This window comes from Morone saxatilis, unplaced genomic scaffold (genome assembly GCF_004916995.1).
Source record: "Morone saxatilis isolate NCDOM2014 unplaced genomic scaffold, NCSU_SB_2.0 Contig8, whole genome shotgun sequence".
Classification (NCBI taxonomy): Eukaryota; Metazoa; Chordata; class Actinopteri; family Moronidae; genus Morone; species Morone saxatilis.
This window is the reverse complement of record NW_023340257.1, coordinates 1,045,666-1,051,067: the sequence shown is the minus strand read 5'-3', so window position 1 is coordinate 1,051,067 and position 5,402 is coordinate 1,045,666.

The window sequence follows — 5,402 nt, the reverse complement described above, 5'->3', positions numbered from 1 at the left end:
GGCTCCTTGTGCCACATGTCGAAGTATCCTTGAGCAAGATACTGAACCCCGAATTGCTCCCGATGCCGAGCATCCGTGTGTGAAAGTGTATGAATGCATTAGTTTGTCAATGTGGTCACCTCTTCAAACTTGTGTCTGCTGCAGCATTTTTATGTCAAGGATTTTATTGGCCCGGTGGGCTCTGTCTCTTCAGCCCAATTGGTCAACATGGGCGGGGCCTCGGGGCAGTGCTTCACAGCACTTCTGTGTGTTCCTGGCGACTGGCTACAAAAAATCAAGATGAAGGCTTTGGATGTTAATCAAATTGGGAATTATGGTTTTAACAGAAGCAAATTAGATTACACAGTGTTTTACATACTTAAATTCAAGTAAAATGATAGGCTTGAAAAGAAACAAAAACAACAAAAGACTTAATTACAAGTAACGTGAGCAATTAGTAATTAGTTATATACACAAACAGAAACACAATATAAAGTGTGTCATATGTTGACAGTCATTTTGGGATCAATATGATCCACAAAGATAAACTGTATTCTCTCAAACATGAGAGACTAACCCTTTCAGAAGAGTTCTCACTAAAATAAGTGCTGGTTGGTGCATCAGATATACTGTACGCAAATTAAACACAGACTCATAACACTGTTAACCAATTTGCGCCCGAAGACTATATTTAGTACGATAAGGAAAAATACCATAATATTTGTTCTGATTGGTCTAAAGTCTTGAAATTTGGTACAGACATACTATTAGTATCTGTAACAGTGCAACTTTAGATCACATAAAAAATCTTTTAATTGTCAGGATTTTTGGAAAATTAGGAAAACTATTATTAACATTATTAAATGTTTTCCATATGATTTTTTCTTTTACTGCATGTGTGCAACTTTGTATTGCTTAATTAGGGAATTTTCTATAATTTTAGGAAAAAACAGTGTCCAAAGACTAACCCCTAGGATTGCCATAGCACAGAACCCCCAACAAATTCATAAATTGAAAAATGAATAAATACATGAATAAAACAAACCAATCTTTTTTTAGATGTAAAAACACATGCTGTGTTGATCTGTTGATCTGATTGGGTCAATGGGTGCAGCACACATTTAACTTCTGACCTTACTTCCACTTCCTGTTAGCCGGAGTGCATGCATCTGGAGGATGATGCACAAGTTATCTCACAGTTATCTCTCTGCAGTGTTTATTCATATAATATTAGGTCTGTGGTACTGAGTGCTGTTGATTCATTAGTGGAGATGTGTGTAACTGGCAGCGTGAGTTTGTGACCTTAAAATCTGAAGCTGAAATGTGAACTTTGTGTGTGCGAGCACTGTCCGTGGCAGGCATGTGAACCTTCCATCCATAGAGCTGACCTATTTTGACTTGTATTTAACTCTAATAACATCATAACTGTTGTGGAACTCCAGGTACTGAATATGTGCGCAAGTGTAGACCTATGTGTGTCAGGGAAGTTGCAGCAGAAGTTAATCTATGGCGACTGTCACATTAAAGCCTAAAATTTCAGAGCACCTCACTGAAAGGTCGAGCAACATCATAGCACCAGCAAAAGAAAGTATTTGCTAATCATTAAGGCATCGCTAAGGTGCTGTACATTTTATGTTAATTTAAGATTTATAAAGCACAGATCACTGGAATATGGATATGGGCAGATAGTGTCTGTATCTAGAAGATTACAGACATGGAACTTTGACAGATTTTATTTATTAATTTATTTGTATTTTTTATATGATATGATATGATATGATATGATATGATATGATATGATACACAGATCTGGATGCATTTCTATAAACTTGGATTTCCAACTTCATGTGGTTTTTGTCAGTGGATGTGTAAGTTAAGGGCATCTTAGAACCTGCAGTCTTCACGTATAAATCTAAAAAAGTCTGCTCCTTTAATGTGATGAGTAATGCCCATGCATGACTTGCCTTTTACATACAGAGTGTTTAATCTATGAATAGCTTCACTGCCGTGAGGCACAGGTGTTTACTTTGCGGCAAATATGTTGCGACGATTCAACACTGTGTTTCTGAGTTGGAGATTTTCTCCCGCATTGATGTAGTGAGTCAACTCTCAGTGAGGTGAACAGCAGCTGCAAGGCTGGACACACATTGGAGGGATGTGGAGGACCTTGGCTGCAAAAGCTTCAGAACCCCGAGCTGAGCCGCCCAGAGGCCTTTATTGAGTTTTACGTAGCCAGAGGTGCAGCAGCAGAATGATTCAAAACCAATAGATAGTAAAAGACTGAGCTGATAGAGGGCTGCTGACGCAACACTGTCAAATGATGCTCGCTGAGTCAAAGCAAGGCTGGAGACACACATCAATGGCAGGAAGTATGTAGATGTAGAAGAGGAAGCTCACAGACGAGATGCAAGCTCACATATCATTCAGTGGAAAACATTTCTGACATCTGAGCAGTGCATTCAACAATTCTGCATTAATCCCCAAAAGGCCACTGTCTGCATACTCATGTACAGTTCCTTAGTGTTTCTTCTCCTTAATGCAGATTTAGCTATTTTCAGAGAGCAAACATGTTAATGAGCAGGTCACTGTATGGCTAATCTCTGTAAAAGACTGATTTAAGCACTTCATTTCCATTGTGCTGCCTTCTAATGTTTTTTTTCCTTTGACAAGAATTCAAGCCAACACATAATAAATATGCAATGTTAGAGATAAAACGCAGTGTGTGTATCGTTTGCATAATGACCTCATTGTAATGGCAATCCTTAGAGGCAGTTTATAGGTTATTAATCAACAGATCACTTACTGAGACATTCATCATATCTAATAATCATTTGATTGAACGTCCAGTGAGTAACATTTAATAAGATCTATTGGAAGAATGTAGTATAATATTCATATTATCATAGTATGTTTTCATTATATGTATAATCATAATGGGCGGCTGTGGCTAAGAAGGTAGAGCGGGTTGTTGGTCCAATCCCCGGCTTCTCCCTGCTGCTTGTCAAAGTATCCTTGAGCAAGATACTGAACCCCAAATTGCTGCCGATGTCATCGGTGTGTGAACGTGAATAAATGAGTTTGTTTCTGTTCGATGGGCTTTGCCATTGCTGTGTGAATGTGTGTGAAAGGGTGAATGTGGCACGTAGTGTAAAAGCGCTTTGAGGGGTCGGAAGACTAGAAAGGCGCTATACAGGTACAGGTCCATTTACCATTTACCAAAGAAACGTGTTGCCATGAAATACCCACAACACCACAAACTGTCCACATGACTACCAGCTTGTACATAATCTGGACCCTGGAAAGGCTGCCTCAGAAAATCACAGCATTGATATAAAAGGCTTTTTATTTTACTTTTAGTCAGTCACACAGTAAAGCTGTACTAATATTTTTATATTAACAACACAGAAACGGAAAGGTGCCACACATAGTGACATACTGATGAACTAATCAACTAACTCTGCATTTCCACACAGTTGTTCAACCTACTCACTGCACACTGTTTTGGTTTTCCGGCCCAGACTCGGCTCTCATCATCCTCATTTCCAGCAACAGCAGGCAGAATAAGGAATTGGAGACCAACCCAGAGCTAAAATAATAATTGACTTTTTATTGAATATTTATCAGCTAGACTCAAACACAAATCCAAATGAATGCTCTGTGTTTGCTGAATGTGGAATGTTTGCTAACAAATTCACTACAACACATTTATAAGGTAAACAAAGCATTTCACAGTTGATTTCAGTCAATGCCTACATGAAGGAACTGTACAGACTCAGAAAAAGCTCCCATACTCCCTCAAGTATAATTGTGGATGATTTGCATGTTTCTACCACAGAATGGAGGATATGAGGCATATTTATATACAAACAGAGCTATGTGTGTGTGTGTGTGTGTGTGTGTGTGTGTGTGTGTTCAGCTCTCTCTGAGTCTTGCAGGAACCCTGTGTTCCCCTCATACAGTTCCCATGGTGAGAAGTTCCTGTCATCCCACAGAGTGACACACACAGATGTTGTTCAGCCATGTTTGTCTGTCGTCAGTCTCCTCACAGTTCACTTTTTTTTGTTTCCTTCGTAGCAGGATGTTTTCTTTTGTCCTCTCTGCACACGCTCTGACTGTCGTAGGCAGGGAGGCAGAAACCACATGTCACATCCTTGCTGAGCTTGTGAAGATATAAACACCCTCTGCTGATTGAAAATAAAAGTACACGACACACACAGAAAAAAATTTAATATAAATGGAACTTATACATTGTATGTATGTGCTGTATTATACGTTGCATGTACAAATGTGTTTCCTGAGTGTTTATTGGTATTATAAACCACAAAACACTGGTCAGGATACCAGTCAAGAAATAGTAGATGTATATAACGTATATTGTTTCTGTTTCCATGTGTTGAGAGCATAAACACAATTATCCTCCAATGTTGGATATAGAAAAATATAATTACATTTATATTAGAATAACATAAAATAAAGAAAATAAAACAAACCAATATATACAGTTATTTATATATATACTGTAACACTTCTAATAAAGGCAGTTCTCCAATAGAGTCCTGATCTGGATTTTAGAAGCCCACTGGGTCGCCTGCTTGAGCAAGTTTTAAGCTGTTTAGATTGTCTATACAAATATAAATGTGCAAAATTTTGTCAATATGGGCATGCTACACATCATTAGATTAGTTAGATTCTTCGCAATTCAATCGTTCAGTTAATTTTACGGAAACTATGAGCAGTATAAATCATTCAGACTTACCAGCATGGTAAACAAGAGGTACGGAAAAAACTTCTGAAGCGATCATAAAGTACGGTATAGTACACCTCCAGGTTTACCAATCATCCAATTTGTCATTAAAGGGCCACTCCACTGATTTTACACATTGAGAGAGAGAGAGAGGTAAAATGAGGTAGAGCGGGCTGTCCACTAATCAGAAGGGGTTAGGGGTTCGATTCCCAGCTCCTCCCACTGCATGTTGGATTCCCCAAATTGATCCCGATGCTAGGCCATGGGTGTGAATGGGTGAATGTGACATGTAGTGTAAGTGCATTGAGTGGTCGAAAGACTAGAAAGGTGCTATATAAGTGCAGTCCATTTATTACACACTAGGATATTCATACATTCACTGTGTACTTTATACTGAAATCTTGAGCAATTCTTACTTTCAAAGCAATACTTTAATAGATTTTTATTCAATGGTGTAATTTCTTATCCATCACCATTTTCCCTGTTTGTGTTTCTGAGCTGCTGTAACAAGCAAATTTCCCTAGTGTGTAATAATAGATAGTCTAATCTCTTATCTTCCGATTAGTACTGAGTCATTTCCGGTTTACTTCCTGCTCCTGTGTACAGTGTTTGCTGCTGTAGCTCTGTCAGTGAACGCTAAAAACAAACTAGTTTTACTTGTTACAGCGGTTATTTACCC